The following is a 17,801-nucleotide window of genomic DNA, read 5'->3' on the forward strand; positions in this document are numbered from 1 at the left end:
ATCTACTTTTATCCAAGTTGGCAAATTAACCACTGTGCTCGCCATCTGTTAACCTCCCAGGAGCTCATTTTTGGAAATAGTGAACGATTTAAGGTCGAAAGGTTAGCATTTGATGGCCACAATTGATGGCTGTGAATTCTGCTGGCTCATCCCCACCCCCATGCGAGGAATCCATAGGAAGACCGCTAAATAAAAAGCCTGTAACAAAAGGAAATTCAAATGATGTGCGCAGACAGTGTTGGAAGCACACTTTTCATGTCCTCTAATGAGAAAATGTTTCCCGCAAGTTGTATTAGTCAAAGACTACAAATCATATTTGTAACTACAATGCGAAGAACAAATAAATAAATATAACTAAGATCTGCTGAATTTAAATTGAAAATGCAAAGAGTAAAATGAAAAGGTTTTTTATAACAAAGCAACATGTGCCTATAATACACCTGCTAATGAATTACTGTGAAGTCATTACTCAGACCTTGGGTTTCCACTGTGTAAATGTAACTTATGCAGAGACAATAGCTTTAGACTGACTCTTTTTAGCATTAGGCCTCTTTCACACATCAGTTTTTTGCCTTCAGGCGCGATCCGGCTTTTTTTGGAAAAAACGGATCCGGCAAAATGCAATGCCGGATCCGGTTTTTCCCCATTGACTTGCATTAGCGCCGAATCGTGCCGGATGGCATTGCGTTTCATCCGTTTTTTGCCGGATCCGGCAACTTGTCTCATTCCGGCGTCTTGAAAAAACGTCTACTGTAACGTTTTTTGTCTCCGGCGAAAAAGCCGGAAGCGCCGGATCCGGCGCTTCCAGCTTTTTGCTACAATGAAAGTCTATGGGCGCCGGAATGCGCCGGATCCAGAAAAAGACGGATCCAGCAACCGGATCCGGTTTTTTTAAGTCTGCGCATGCTCAGATCCAATTGGCCAGCCGCCAGGAACAGAGTCGGATCCAGCAAAAAAACGGATCCGTTTCTACAGTTCTCCAAAATTTATGCCGGATCCGTTTTTTCTAAAAAAAAGCCGGATCATGCCTGACGGCAAAAAACTGATGTGTGAAAGTAGCCTAAATCTGAAAAATGTCATCCTACTACTGATCCCCATACGAGGGCTTGGTTTTGAAGGATGAGATATAACATTGGATGTCACCGGGCGGCACGGTGGCTCAGTGGTTAGCACTGCAACCTTGCAGCGCTGGGGTCCTGGGTTCTAATCACACCAAGGACAACATCTGCAAGGAGTTTGTATGTTCTCCCCGTGTTTGCGTGGGTTTCCTCCGGGCACTCCGGTTTCCTCCCACATTCTAAAGACATACTAATAGGGAATTTAGATTGTGAGCCCCATCGGGGACAGTGATGATGATGTGTGCAAACTGTAAAGCGCTGCGGAATATGTTAGCGCTATATAAAAATAAAGATTATTATTATTATTTTGTCATAATACAGTTAGGTACATATATATTTGGACAGACAACATTTTTTTTAATTTTGGTTCTAGACATTACCACAATTCAGATGCAGTTGAAGTTCAGACTTTCAGCTTTCATTTGAAGGTATCCACATTAAAATTGGATGAAGGGTTTAGGTGTTTCAGCTCCTTAACATGTGCCACCCTGTTTTTAAAGGGACCAAAAGTAATTGGACAGATTAAATAATTGTAAATAAAATGTTCATTTCTAGTACTTGGTTCAAAACCCTTTGTTGGCAATGACTGCCTGAAGTCTTGAACTCATGGACATCACCAGACGCTGTGTTTCCTCCTTTTTGATGCTCTGCCAGGCCTTCAATGTGGTGGTTTTCACTTGCTGTTTGTTTGTGTTTCTGTCTGAAGTTTAGTCTTTAACAAGTGAAATGCATGCTCAATTGGGTTGAGATCAGGTGACTGACTTGGCCATTCAAGAATATTCCACTTCTTTGCTTTAATAAACTCCTGGGTTGCTTTGGCTTTATGTTTTGGGTCATTGTCCATCTGTAGTATGAAACGACGACCAATCAGTTTGACTGTATTTGGCTGGATCTGAGCACACAGTATGGCTCTGAATACCTCAGAATTCATTCGGCTGCTTCTGTCCTGTGTCACATCATCAATAAACACTAGTGACCCAGTGCCACTGGCAGCCAAGCATGCCCAAGCCATCACACTGCCTCCGCCGTGTTTTACAGATGATGTGGTATGCTTTCACCACGCCTTCACCATACTTTTCTCTTTCCATCATTCTGGTAGAGGTTGATCTTGGTTTCATCTGTCCAAAGAATGTTCTTCCAGAACTGTGCTGGCTTTTTTAGATGGTTTTTAGCAAAGTCCAGTCTAGCTTTTTGATTCTTGATGCTTATGAGTGGCTTTCACCATGCAGAGAACGCTTTGTATTTACTTTCATGCAGTCTTCTCTTTATGGTAGATTTGGATATTGATACGCCTACCTCCTGGAGAGTGTTGTTCACTGGGTTGGCTGTTGTGAAGGGGTTTCTCTTCACCATGGAGATTATTCTGCGATCATCCACCACTGTTGTCTTTTGTGGGCGCCCAGGTCTTTTTGCATTGATGAGTTCACCAGTGCTTTCTTTCTTTCTCAGGATGTACCAAACTGTAGATTTTGCCACTCCTAATGTTGTAGCAATTTCTCAGATGGGTTTTTTCTGTTTTTGCAACTTAAGGATGGCTTGCTTCACCTGCATGGAGAGCTCCTTTGACTGCTGGTTTCCTTCACAGCAAAACCTTCCAAATGCAAGCACCACACCTCAAATCAACTCCAGGCCTTTTATCTGCTTAATTGAGAATGATATAACGAAGGGATTGCCCACACCAGTCCATGAAATAGCCTTGGAGTCAATTGTCCAATTACTTTTGGTCCCTTTAAAAACAGGGTGGCACATGTTAAGGAGCTGAAACTCCTAAACCCTTCATCCAATTTTAATGTAGATACCATCAACTGAAAGCTGAATGTCTAAACTTCAACTGCATCTGAATTGTTTTGTTTAAAATTCATTGTGGTAATGTCTAGAACCAAAATTAGAAAAATGTTGTCTCTGTCCAAATATATATGGACCTAACTGAGTAATGGGAACAAAATGTAATTCCGCTATTGTTTTTTGGCATCCATGTTCAGCCTGATTATGGCAATAACATAAGTATACAATTTTAAAAACAAAATCAAAGCTTGGCTTGTGTCACCATTTTCTGAGGCCTGTAACTTACTTATTCTTCAGTCAATGGACATATGGACATAGCCTTGATTTTTTAAGCATGGATACAATTTTGGGATACTTACAATGTTTTGATTGTATTTTTTGGTAGTAATTATAACAAGCAAAAAAACAAATTCTGAAGCTTTGAATTTTCTTTTTTGATTAAATTTCACTTTATGTGATGAATATATTTATAATTTTTTCAAATGTTGCTATTTTTATTTGAAATAAAGGGGATGTATTAAAGTAGTATGTTTGGGGAAATTTAAAGTATATATTTTTAATGTATCTTTTTTAATTAATCCCCCTGAGGGACTTACAAGGGTTGGCCACAACTTGGACAAATACTTCTTATATGCTCGAGTCCCCCGAGTAAAATAAAAAAGCTTATAATCACTCCCTGCATCGGTGCCCTTCCAATGTCAATGCCGACACTGCTATATCACGTCAGCGCTGCAGCTAATCAGTGGCTGCTGATTGACTGCTGCTCTTATTTTGCCACAATAGACATCCTCTCTGATGAAATATTAATGAGCAGCAACATATCTGAGACCACGGTTTATAGTATATAACTTAGGCTAGTTTCACACTAGCGTATGGAGGAGCTGCGGAGGGATGCGGTCTGCGTACCCTATCTTTAGCATTAGGTAAGCAGGCCATTCAGATGTTTGCGGATGCCTCCGCATGCTTCGTTTTGACGGTGTGGCGACCGCACCAAAATGCAACATGCTGCGTTGGGCGCAGGTCACCACACCGTCAAAACGACACATGTGGAGGCATCCGCAAACATCTGCATGGCCTGCGTACCTAATGCTAAAGATAGGGTACGCAGGCCGCATGCCGACGGAGGCGGAGCTGACCAGAGGTGCGGCCGTGGGCAGAGCTTCACGGGGGAAGCCCGCATCCCTCCGCAGCCCCTCTATACACTAGTGTGATACTAGCCTTATATAGTAGTTTATATGTACCACCAAATAGCGTAGAACAGGAGATATTATTCTCGCACATATAAAAGTCTTCATACAGTCACATGAAAATTGGCTGCTGAGACGCATAGAGGCAAAACGTACAAAATATTACTTGGCAATTAAAGTCCAAACAAGCACGGTCATTAGAGGGAATCTGTCAGCGGATTTTTCTCATGTAATCTGCTAAGAGCCTGAGGTAGGGACAGAGACCCTGATTCAAGCGATGTGTCACTTAGCTTACTGGGTGTAGCTAGTTGTGACAGAATCACAGTTTTCTCTGCTGCAGATGTAGCCAAAGGGCAGCCTGGTCAAGTTAAATAAATCCCTAATTGTAAATCTGGACATGTTACTGAAAAGTATATTACAAGATATGATAAACTGCAAGTAAAAATGCATTCACATGGCATCTCTTTAATTGTAACTAGAGGTGGTATATGAGTGATATAACTTGGAGGTCAAACAAGTTTTTCCTTTATTTTGGACAGGGGCCAACACAACATGCTTTGGCAAATGTTTTCTTTTCTATGGAGCGTGAAAGTTTAAATAGTAACCCTAAAGCAGCCCCCCTCCAGTTTTTACAAGCTAAAATGAAACATTACAGATACTTGAAGGAAATCTGGCAACATTTGATTTAAAATTCCTTAGGATAATCTGACCAACTAACACTTCTAGAAGCTAACAATGAATTGAAGATTGATAAAGCAGTCTTCCTCAGCTTTCAGCAAATTAGAAAAAAAAAAAAGCTAAGATATTCATTCCACCCATAAATATTAAAGTCAGACTACTCAGTAAGGCTACTTTCACACATTCGTCTTTTGTAACCCGGCACGATGCAGCAAAAATTGTAAAAATCGGATCCGTTTTTTTCACATAGAATGTAATGATCACCGCATCGTGCCGGATGGACATGCAGCGCCTCCGTTTTTTTGCCGGATACGGCAAACATGCGCTGTCCGGCGTCTGCAAGAAACGTTCCCTGATACGTTTTCTTGCAGCGCCGGAACGGCTTTTTAAAGAGCGCATGCCCGGACACTGAGTTTTAACCCCACAAGTGCCCGGCGAATACAAAATCTCTCCCCCCGGTTCAGCATACCTTTCTGCGACTGGCTCCTTTAAATCCGGCCAAAGCCGTATCAGGCGACGCATGTAAATCCGGTGTCAGCGCTGCAGACCGGATCCGACAGTACGGCTTTTCACCGCACGGTGCCGGAGACAAAACACCGGATGTGTGAAAGTAGCCTAAGCGCTATAGCTATTCAGATAAGGACTTATCCTAAGCTATTCGCTCATTAGTGAGAACCTTTCTATAAATTTATCAGAATCTTGTAATGCAGTAAATTTGTTCCATTCCTTGTGACTGATTTGAGGGTAATCTGCAGAAGTCTTCAATCCATCCTTTCCTCAACCCTCAATCTACTAAAATTTTAGTGCATGCCCTCATCATCTCCCGCCTCGACTAGTGCAATATCATCCTCTGTGGCCTCCCGCCAACACTCTCGCACCTCTCCAGTCCATTCTTCACTCTCCTACTGACTCAGCCACCTCTTTCCTTGCTTCTCCTTTGCTTCTCCCCTCTGTAAATCCCTTTATTGGCTCCCAATTCTCCAATGTATCCAGTTCAAACTACTAACATTGACTTACAAAACCTCCATATATCTCAGTTGTAATCTCCCGATACCTTCCAAAACATAATCTCTGGTCCTCCTAGGACCACCTGCTCTCCTCCATTTTTTCAGGATGGGGCAAGGACAGAGAATATAATTACTGTGGTGGGCCAGATAAGGGACAGTACTACAGTATATGGTAAAAAGGGCGCCAATAATACTAAATAATGACAATTGGGGGGGGGGTACAAAAATTAAAAATAAATTAAAAATAAAGTATGAAAAAAATGCAAAGAATATTTTGCCACAAAAGTGCTGTTTTATGTAAATGCTATATCCAGAACAACCCGACCTATAGAACTTTACATAACCCATATGAAGAACACCATTAAAAAAATGATAAAAATGTAGCTTTTTGTTATACTGGCACACAAAAAAATGGATTAAAAAGTGATCAAAAAGTTGTGTATAAAAAAAAATGTTATTAGTTAAAACATCATCTTGTCCACCAAAGAAAGTAGCCCGTGAACATAATATTTTTTCTAGGTGTAGCCCTCATATCCAGCTGAGTTTGTGTCCTCTGCCTTAAATGTTATAATTGAGTCCAAAATGTATGCTAACCCAAACATGACACTGGCAATGGACATGGTACCATGAAAAAAGAACTACCCTTAACATGGCAAAAAATGAAGGAGTAGCTAGCAGCAGCACCACTTGCATTTCTGGCAGCAACTATCCCGACAGTTGAAGTACAAAATGTAGATCAAATCATCGAACTTCACTCAGATGGCATATAAGTGAAGTCCGATTTTCATGGACTGATAAAATGGAGAATTTGGAGAAATTTTTTCCCCCCTTATCTGAGAAAATTGGATGTCACTATAATCACACTATGATCACACTGTGATCAAACTCTGATCAGAGTGTGATTTGCATAACCGACTCGATGCTCTCGGATGAGATAATATACACTTATGTGCCCCTAGCTTAAGAAAAACATGTCCAATTATGTGGAAATTGTGCTCCCACATGTCCAAGTTCAACTTCAATAGCCACCATTATTTATTGTTTTAAAAAGCAATCCCTGCCATGTTTGGCAACAAAATGTAAATTTTTTTCAACCATTCTGTACAGCAATTTTCTATACAACTCTCCTTTATTTCTGCTTTTTTTGTGAAATAGATTATTATATGCCTGAATCTGGACTGACTTTCCAGAGTAGCACACTGCGCAGGATTGGGTCCTTGTGCAGGGCAGGGCAGAAAGGAAAACATTGTTTTGAATTATCAAAGAAAATTATTGTAATTTCATAAGTGCTATTTTCTTTTACAAAATTACTAGCTTGGCCCGTGCAAAATTTTTATACATTGGTCGTCGGGGGTGCAGGCAATTTCAGGAAAAGCAAGCTGGTCAAATGTAAATGTATTTCATGAGCTGATGAACACAGACAGGTATTTATGTATGTAGATTGGTAATACAATAATTTGTTTTGAGGCCAAAAATGTCTTCCGGTTGAGGTGCCACCTGCAGGTCATTGTGTCTTTCTGCAGGTTTATGAAAATGAATGTTTAAACTGTATTTAGTGATAAAATCGTTAATGTGTGGTTTGTTTGGCTGTTTTCATAATGAAGGGAGCAAGTTTGCCTTTCAAATGGTGTATCAGGTGTGTGTGTGGGGCGAAGTAATCAGCAAGAAAGCAGTGTATGTTTACAAATGTGTTGGTAGTATGCTTTGGGGTACTGTGGTGCCACCTACAGGTCATTTTTCCTTACTGCAGGTTTATGAAAATAAATGTTTAAACTGTATTTTTGATCAAATCGTGGATGTGTGTTTTGTTTGGCTATTTTCTTGCAGAAGGGAGCAAGCTTACCTTTCAAATGGCTTATCAATTGTGTGTGTGGGTGCAGTATGAACAGGGATACAAAGGAATCACCGAAAAACAGTGTTTAGAAATAATAGAATAGATCATTAAAAAAAAAGATATAAATGAGAAGAAAGGCAAAACATGAAAAGTGTGCACACCTACATAAAATCAATACGTTAAAGGGAATCTGTCACCCTTTTTTTCCCCTATTAGCTGCCAGCATAGACATCGGGGGCTTATCTATAGCATTCTGCAATGCTGTAGATAAGCCTCCGATGTAACCTGAAAGAAAAGAAAAACACGTTATATTATACTCACCGAGGTGGGCGGTCCGGTCCGATGGGTGTTGCGGTCTGGTCCGGCGCCTCCCTTCTTCATGCGATGACGTCTTCTTCTCCAGTCCTGAAATGGCTCCGGCTCCGGCGCATTGCTCTGCCCTGTTGAGGGCAGAGCAGAATTCTGCAGTGCGCAAGCGCCAGACCTCTCCCTCAACAGGTCAGAGCAGTGCGCCTGCGCCAAAGCCATTACAGGACGGGAGAAGAGGACGTCATCGCATGAAGAAGGGAGGCGCCGGACGGGACGGCGACACCCATCGGACCGGACCGCCCACCTCCGTGAGTATAATATAACATGTTTTTCTTCTCTTTCAGGTTACATCGGAGGCTTACCTACAGCATTACAGAATGCTGTAGATAAGCCCCCGATGTCTATGCCGGCAGCTGCAAGGCCAAAAAAAGGGTGACAGATTCCCTTTAAAGGGAACCTCTAATGTTGGATTATACTATTAAACTACAGATATAGGGTTAATCTGCAGGTTAATAGCGTTAGGAAGGTGTCCAGCAGCTGCACTGAAAGGGCGGCACCAGGAAAAAAAATAAACTTAATTTCTTCCGGGCACCTCTGGCTGTCAATCATACATGCATGTCCACAGTAATAAGTCACCTCTGACAGCTCTGTGAACAGCGCAATGGGACTGACAGCCTGCTCTGTAATGCACCAGTGCCGGTCCGGTTGTCAAAGTGCTAGGGTGTGCTTACAGTGCTGTGATTGAGGACTAGCATTATCTTTGTTTGCTATCTTTGTATGGATACATTACAGTGTGTATTTCCCCTGTACAGTGACATCACTATGTTTAGTATTTCTATACTGAGCGACCACTGCTTTCATTACCCCTGTACTGTGACATCACTGTGCTAATATCCCTTTAGTGTGGCATTACTGTTATCCCTGCACTGTGAAGCTACTGTCTTTATTATAACGGTACTGCGGGGGAGTTTTAATATTGTACAGGATATACAACAGGGATTTTAAGCATTAGTACTATATGGAGGACATAGAGGTGGGGGGTGAGTGGTAATAAAGGGTGACATTGCTACTGTAATTTTTTATTTTACGGTCATTGTTGGGGGAGTAAAAGTGATATCCTGACATTCAATAGGGCACCACTGTGGTCCTACTAACTTTGTATATACACAAGATAAAAGGTGTGGAGTGTGCATGAGAAGCGATGAGCCATACATGTTTGGGTATTGCATTCTAGAGATGGGTCCTAGCTGGAAGAAAACATAACGGTCTGCACTGGATGAAGAAAAGCAAAAATAAATCACTTAAATTGTAGACATAACTGCTGTCATTGGATTTATATTTATTGTATACATATACATGGTCTGCAGAGTGCCTGTGTATGCTATCTACCACTACATGGTCATTGTACGGGGGTAATATTAGTATTGGTTATAGTCGCATCTGTTAATGATTCATACGGTAGCATTATTCAGTCACCACTCTATGTGGTGGTAATATATTGGTATGATATTTGTCTCTTGTATGTGGTATTATTGATTTTGTAGGTCTTGATATACTGTAGTGGGTTTCGTTCAGTAACAAGATGTTAGTTATATTCAGACTATGTTGCGGCACTATAGTGGCCATGAAAAGTCTACACACCCCTGGAAAAATGCCAGGTTTTTCTCATGTAACAAAAATGAAATAAAGGTGAATCATTTCAGAACTTTTTCCACCTTTAATGTCATTTTGAGGCGGAAAATACAATGGCAATGCTAAACTAAAATAATGAAGTACCATAAGTGTGAATACCCTCTGATAATTGGGGATGTAGCTGTGCTCAGAATTAGCCAATCACATAAAAATTCATGTTAAATAGTAGTCTGTACACAACTACCATCATTAACCCCTTAGGCCCCAAGGGTGGTTTGCACGTTAATGACTGGACCAATTTTTAAAATTCTGACCACTGTCCCTTTATGAGGTAATAACTCTGGAACGCTTCCATGGATCCCGGTGATTCTGACATTGTTTTACTTGTGACATATTGTACTTCATGTTAGTGGTAAAATTTCTTGGGTATAACTTGTGTTTATTTATGACAAAAATGGAGATTTGGCGTAAATTCAGAAAATTTTGGAATTTTCCAACTTTGAATTTTTATGCCCTTAAATCACAGAGGTACGGCACACAAAAAACTTAATAAGTAACATTTCCCACATGTTTACTTTACATCAGCACAATTTTGGAACCAAATTTTTTTTTTTGTTAGAAAGTTATAAGTTAAAGTTGACTAGTGATTTCTCATTTTTACGCCATTTTTTTTTTTAGGGACCACATCACATTTGAAGTCACTTTGAGGGGTCTATATGATAGAAAATACCCAAAAGTGACACCATTCTAAAAACTGCACCCCTCAAGGTGCTCAAAACCACATTCAAGAAGTTCATTAACTCTTCAGGTGCTTTACAGGAATTTTTTGAACGGTTAAAAAAAAAAAAAAAAGAAGAATATTTAACTTTTTTTCACAAAAAATTACTTCAGGTCCAATTTTTTTTATTTTACCAAGGGTAACAGGAGAAATTGGACCCCAAAAGTTATTATGCAATTTGTCCTGAGTATGCTGATACCTGATATGTGGGGGGTAACAACTGTTTCGGCGCATGGCAGAGCTCGGAAGGAAGGAGCGCCGTTTGACTTTTTCAATGCAAAATTGGCTGGAATTGAGATCGGAGTTCAGACTTTCAGCTTTCACTTGAGGGTATCCACATTAAAATTGGATGAAAGGTTTAGGAGTTTCATCTCCTTAACATGTGCCACCCTGTTTTTAAAGGGACCAAAAGTAATTGGACAATTGACTCCAAGGCTAACAGAAAAAACCCATCCGAGAAATTGCTACAACATTAGGAGTGGCAAAATCTACAGTTTGGTACATCCTGAGAAAGAAAGCACTGGTGAACTCATCAATGCAAAAAGACCTGGACGCCCACGGAAGACAACAGTGGTGGATGATCGCAGAATAATCTCCATGGTGAAGTGAAACCCCTTCACAACAGCCAACCAAGTGAACAACACTCTCCAGGAGGTAGGTGTATCAATATCCAAATCTACCACAAAGAGAAGACTGCATGAAAGTAAATACAGAGGGTTCACTGCACGGTGCAAGCCACTCATAAGCATCAAGAATCAAAAGGCTAGACTGGACTTTGCTAAAAAACATCTAAAAAAGCCAGCACAGTTCTGGAAGAACATTCTTTGGACAGATGAAACCAAGAACAACCTCTACCAGAATGATGGAAAGAGAAAAGTATGGCTAAGGCGTGGTACAGCTCATGATCCAAAGCATACCACATCATCTGTAAAACACGGCGGAGGCAGTGTGATGGCTTGGGCATGCATGGCTGCCAGTGGCACTGGGTCACTAGTGTTTATTGATGAGGTGACACAAGACAGAAGCAGCCGAATGAATTCTGAGGTATTCAGAGCCATACTGTGTGCTCAGATCCAGCCACATGCAGCCAAACTGATTGGTCGTCGTTTCATACTACAGATGGACAATGACCCAAAACATAAAGCCAAAGCAACCCAGGAGTTTATTAAAGCAAAGAAGTGGAATATTCTTGAATGGCCAAGTCAGTCACCTGATCTCAACCCAATTAAGCATGCATTTCACTTGTTAAAGACTAAACTTCAGACAGAAAGGCCCACAAACAAACAGCAACTGAAAACCACCGCAGTGAAGGCCTGGCAGAGCATCAAAAAGGAGGAAACACAACGTCTGGTGATGTCCATGAGTTCAAGACTTCAGGCAGTCATTGCCAACAAAGGGTTTTCAACCAAGTACTAGAAATGAACATTTTATTTACAATTATTTAATCTGTCCAATTACTTTTGGTCCTTTTAAAAACAGGTGGCACATGTTAAGGAGCTGAAACTCCTAAACCCTTCATCCAATTTTAATGTGGATACCCTCAAATGAAAGCTGAAAGTCTGAACTTCAACTGCATCTGAATTGTTTTGTTTAAAATTCTTTGTGGTAACGTCTAGAACCAAAATGAGAAAAATGTTGTCTCTGTCCAAATGTATATGGACCTAACTGTATGTGACTGTACAGTACTGCTTAGCCATAAGGAGGGATTCCAGAGGGAAGGAGTACAGATTTTCCTAGAATAGTTTGTGGACTCCATAAACAGAGTCCTTAAGTGCAAAAAGAGCAGAAACCCTCTATAGTGATGCCATTTTGGAAATTATACCCCTCTGGGAATTTCTCTGCAAGTGTAGTGATGATTTTGAATCCATGGGTGTTTCCCAGAAACAAGCAGCGATGGATGTTAATAACTGAAAATTGCAAATCTGCCATTGTAGTGCCCAGCTTGTGCCTAGCTCATGCACCCGTAAATTAAGTGGGCACTCATCCCTACAGAAATACCAAACATGTGGGCACTAAATGTGGTTTAGGCACACTGTGGCTCAGAAGGGAGAGGGCTTTTGGATTTGGGAGAGGAGAATTTGCTGGATTTCTTTTTGGTTGGCGAGGAGCCATTTCACTTTTCCAGAGCCTTTGAACTATCAGTAACGTGGAAGCCCCGATATTTCCATTGACAGATGACGGACCTGAGTGGGAACTTGCTTTTTGTGTGGATTTTACTGGGAACATTTTACATAACATTTTGGATCACACTTATCCTGTGCTCTAAGCTAAATCTCCGAATGACGTAATTCAGATGAAATCCCACGAGGGATCCATTCATTATAATACAGCAGCAGAGTTACTCTGGACTCTGTCTCACCTCTGTTCAGCGGTGTCCTTTTCAGAAATGCACAAAACTGGTCGGCGGCACTTTTCTGCGCGATTAAAAAGACAGAAACGGCAGTATCTCAGGCCAGACAGCATCCTCAGTGTCTCCATCTGCCTCGTTATAGTGAATCTTCCACCAAAGGTTTAATCTGAAACATGTATTTCAGATATTTACACAGAAACCCCTCGGGAAGTATATGTGATTAGGCGACATTATTGTTCAGGTCTGTGCGACTACAGTGATACCAGATTTATATTGGATTTTTAGGTTTGGCTCCTATCACACACTAAAAAGTTTTTTTTTGCTAAAAAAAAAAGTTTTTACATCACCATATTTTGAGAGCTATAATTTTTCAGTATTTCTGCCTACATGTCAGGGATTGTTTTTTGTGGGACGAGTCAGGGGCAGACCTACCACCCCTGCAGCCGGTTCATTGAACGGGCCCCCAGGGGAGAGGGGGCCCCTCCAGCCTCCTGCACCCACATGGCTAATTATTCAATTCAGATTAGCCATGTGGAGCGCAGCAAGGAGGAGAGCAGAGGAGAGGAGAGCAGCGCTGCAGGAGGCGGCAGAGTGAGGGCTGAGGTCAGTAGCGTAGCTATGGGGGGCAGAGGGGGCAGCTACGGGCCCCTGAAAAGGCGGTGGGGGGGCCCCGGTGCCAGCAGTGAGCCCCCCACCTCACAGCCAGCAATGTAGTCCTGGGCTATTCTGTGCGCACAGGACCTGTGATGAGGTCAGAGGAGGGGCGGAGTCAGGGGTCACATGATCAGGGGCTTCAGTGGCTGCAGGGCTCTGCTGTGCTGGTTGTCATGGTGCACTGCTGGATGAGGTAAAGTTTATGTGTGGGGTCAGGAGGGGTTTACAGGGTGGATGTAGCAGAGCCGTGTGCGTATGAGGTGTACAGAGTGGAGCTGTCTGTATAGAAGGTGTACGAAGCAGAGATATGCATGCATGAGGTGTAGGAGGAGCGGAGTTGCGTGTGTATGTTGTGAGCAGAGCCGTGTGTGTGTACAAGGTGTACGGAGCGGAGCCGTGTGTGTGTACGGGGTGTACGGAGCGGAGCTGTGTGTGTGTACCGGGTGCACGGAGCGGAGCCGTGTGTGCAAGGTGTACGGAGCGGAGCCGTGTGTGCAAGGTGTACGTAGCGGAGCAGTATGTGTACGAGGTGTATGGAGCGGAGCCGTGTGTGTGTACGGGGTGTACAGAGCGGAGCCATGTGCGCAAGGTGTATGGAGGGGAGCCGTGTGTGCAAGGTGTACGGAGCGGAGCCGTATGTGTACAAGGTGTATGGAGCAGAGCCGCGTGTACAAGGTGTACAGAGCAGAGCCAGGTTTGTACAAGGTGTACAGAGCGGAGCCAGGTGTGTACAAGGTGTACGGAGCAGAGCGACGTGTGTACAGTATGTACGGAGCAGAGCTGCGTCTGTACAAGGTGTACGGAGCAGAGCGACGTGTGTACAGTATGTACGGAGCAGAGCTGCGTCTGTACAAGGTGCACGGAGCAGAGCTGCATGTGTACAAGGTGCACGGTGCACAGCCACGTGTGTACAAGGTGCACGGAGCACAGCCACGTGTGTACAAGGTGCACAGAGTAGAGCCACGTGTGTACAAGGTGTACAGAGCGGAGCCGTGTGTGTATAGGGGGTGCGGAGCCGTGTGTGTATAGGGGGTATCAGGTGCAGCAATAGGGACACCTACGGCAGCAGCGGCTCAGCATTGGGGTATCAGGTGCAGTAATAGGGACACATACGGCAGCAGCGGCTCAGCATTGGGGAATCAGGTGTAGTAATAGGGACACATACAACAGCAGCTGCTCAGTATTGGGGAATCAGGTGCAGTAATAGGGACACATACATCAGCAGCGGCTCAGCATTGGGGTATCAGGTGTAGTAATAGGGACACATACAGCAGCAGCGGCTCAGTGTTGGGGTATCAGGTGCAGTAATAGGGACACATACGGCAGCAGTGGCTCAGCATTGGGGTATCAGGTGCAGTAATAGGGACACATACGGCAGCAGTGGCTCAGCATTGGGGTATCAGGTGTAGTAATAGGGACACATACATCAGCAGCGGCTCAGTATTGGGGTATCAGGTGCAGTAATAGTCACACATACAGCAGCAGAGGCTCAGTATTGGGGTATCAGGTGCAGTAATAGGGACACATACGGCAGCAGCGGCTCAGTATTGGGGTATCAGGTGCAGTAATAGGGATACATACGGCAGCAACGGCTCAGTATTGGGGTATCAGCAGGATGAGGGGTTTGTGCAGGTTGGGGATAGATGGTGATGGGGCTGGAATATGAAAAGTGAAAGGTGTCGTTGTTGTATTCTCTGTAGCAGAGTCGTGGCTGGAGAAGTTGTCATGTCGGTCTGGGCCAGATAGAAAAGACGTGAAAAGTGAACGATTCCATCACAAAGATCGTCAGCGGTAAGACACCAACTAAAACTGTGCTGTAATCACATATGGTTTTGTAGGACTGGTATTTACCACTGACCATATGGCGGTAATATCAATATTGGTCTTTATATAGGGATTATTTTCAGCACAGCGCAGTCATCTCCTACATCTACTATTAGAGGGCGTCACCGAGTTGTAATCAAAGTTAACTAGTTAGGGGCCCACTCAGAAGTTTCGACCCCCCTGAACCAAAACGCTAGCTACGCCTCTGGCTGAGGTGATGATATCAGGTCAGCGGCCTGCGTCAGTGCTGCGCTGCCGCTGTGGGGGAGGAGAGGAGGAGACAGACACAGACTGACTGTCACTCACTGTGCCTGTTGTGCCGGCCGGCCGGTGGCTGCATTGCAGCCGCAGGTCAGTGTGTGATGTGTCTGTCTGTGTCTGAGTCACTCACTTGTGCCCTGCCCCTGCCCATATGCTGCAGCAGCTCAGGAATGTGTGGCGTGCGGACACTGGACAGTGTGGAATGGATGGATCCTCTTGGTCTGGCCTGCGCTGCCTGCTCCTGGTAAGAGTACTAACAGAGCTGAGCAGGACTGAGGGACTGGGACCAAGGCGCAGGCATGATTTTGGGGGGCTCCTGGAGTGGGGGAGAAGTTGAACTGAACATGGCAGGCTTGATTTTGGGGGGCTCCGTCCTGGGGGAGAACTGAAGCATGATGGCCCCTGGCTGCTCATGAATGGGGGGCCCCTGGCCTGAGGAGAAGGGAAGCATGGCCTTGGCTGCTCATGAATGGGGGGGCCCCTGGGGAGAAGCATGGCTGCTCATGAATGGGGGGGCCCCTGGCCTGGGGAGAAGCATGGCCTGGCTGCTCATGAATTGGGGGGGCCCTGGCCTGGGGAGAACTTGAAGCATGGCCTGGCTGCTCATGAATGGGGGGGCCCCTGGCCTGGGGAGAAGCATGGCCTGGCTGCTCATGAATGGGGGCCCCTGGCCTGGGGAGAAGCATGGCCTTGGCTGCTCATGAATGGGGGGGCCCCTGGGGGAGATGCTTGGCTGCTCATGAATGGAGCGGCTCATGGGGGGGGGAGTAGAAACATGAATCGGGCGGCCCACATAGGGGGAGAAGAAGCATAAACTGGGGGGGCCACATGGGGAGAAGCAGCATGAACTGGGGTGCCACATAGGGCGAGAAGCACTATGCCAAAAGTAGACTGCATATGGGGCAGAGCATTATGACACAAAGGGAAACGGGGGTGCCTATATATATTACCTGGAGGCTGTCGGGCTATATACGTTATTTAGATGCTATGCTGGGCTGTATACAGTTAGGTCCATTTATATTTGGACAGAGACAACATTTTTCTAATTTTGGTTCTCGAAATTACCACAATGAATTTTAAACAAAACAATTCAGATGCAGTTGAAGTTCAGACTTTCAGCTTTCATTTGAGGGAAGCCACATTAAAATTGGATGAAGGGTTTCGGAGTTTCAGCTCCTTAACATGTGCTGTGCATGTGGAGTCTGTGCTGGGCGCTGTATATATTGCCTGAAGGCTGTTGCTGGACTGTATATATTAATTGGAGGCTGTGCTGGGCTGTATATATTACCTGAAGGCTGTTACTAGACTGTATATATTAACTGGAGGCTATGCTGGGCTGTATATGTTATTTGGATGCTGTTCTGGGCTGTATATATTAACTGAAGGCTATGCTGGGCTGTATACCATATTTTATTTGGAGGCTGTGCTGGGCTGTATATATTAACAACTAGAGACAATGCTGGGCTAGTGGGCTATATGTTATTTGGAGGCTGTGCTGGCCTGTATATATAATTTGGAGGCTGCAAATGGCAAATAATAAATACAGCCCAGCAGCACTCTACATATATTATATCCAGCCCTGCATAGCCTCAATATTAGATATACAGTACATTTACGGTTGGGAAAATCCGCAGCAAAAATTGACATGGTATAGATTTTCCCGCTCTAAAAAACGCAGCATATCCGCTGGATATTTTAGTGGCATCATGTAACGCGGATCTAGCACAATTGCACTTGCCGCAGCCGGCCGCAAGCCAAGTAGAGAATGAATGGGGCGTGCCAGATTGGTGCCACAAGTTGCCCGTTAGGCGGCAGAGGTGCGGAAGTTTGCCGAATCTGCTGCTAGTAGGGGGGGGCCAAAAAAATTTCTTGCACAGGGGCCCACTACAGTCTGTGTCCGCCCCTGGGACGAGTTTTATATTGGTACCATTTTCAGGCACATGAGTTTTTTTTATTGCTTTCTATTACGATATTTTGGAGGCAGAATTAATAAAATCCAGCAATTTAGTATTTTTTCTTTTAATGCTATTCTCCATGTGGAAAAAATCAAACAGCTTTATTCTTTGGGTCACTACGAGGACAGCAATACCACATTACAGTATGTAATTTTTTTATGTTTTGACGCTTTAACACAAAAATAATTTATAGAAAAATTTTTTGCATCACTTTTTTCTTTTATTTCTCTTCTCTTATATTTATATTTGAATTTTTGATGGTGTTTTATTCCATTTTTTGGCAGTAGGATGAAAAAACAGTTTTTTGCTACGTTTTTAGAATTTTTTTACAGTGTCCACTGAAGGGGTTAAGTAGTGTGATAGTTTTATAGATCAGGTCATTTCAGACGTGGCGATACCAAATATATGGGTATAGTTTTTGCAACCTTT

At 43.6% G+C, this 17,801-nt stretch overlaps 2 protein-coding genes across 7 annotated transcripts in view; one reads left to right on the top strand and one right to left on the bottom strand.

Moving 5' to 3' along the window:
* Positions 1 to 17,801, bottom strand: part of ANKRD6 (ankyrin repeat domain 6) — a 238,102-nt gene that overhangs the window by 134,912 nt on the left and 85,389 nt on the right. The window lies entirely within an intron of this gene.
* Positions 15,031 to 17,801, top strand: part of RRAGD (Ras related GTP binding D) — a 259,744-nt gene continuing 256,973 nt past the window's right edge. The window contains exon 1 of the mRNA XM_073589575.1: positions 15,031 to 15,123. The gene's annotated coding sequence lies outside the window, so the exon portion shown is untranslated. The remainder of the gene's footprint in view (positions 15,124 to 17,801) is intronic.

This window comes from Dendrobates tinctorius, unplaced genomic scaffold (assembly GCF_039654945.1).
Source record: "Dendrobates tinctorius isolate UK_male_01 unplaced genomic scaffold, ASM3965494v1 ptg000111l, whole genome shotgun sequence".
In the NCBI taxonomy this organism is placed as follows: Eukaryota; Metazoa; Chordata; class Amphibia; order Anura; family Dendrobatidae; genus Dendrobates; species Dendrobates tinctorius.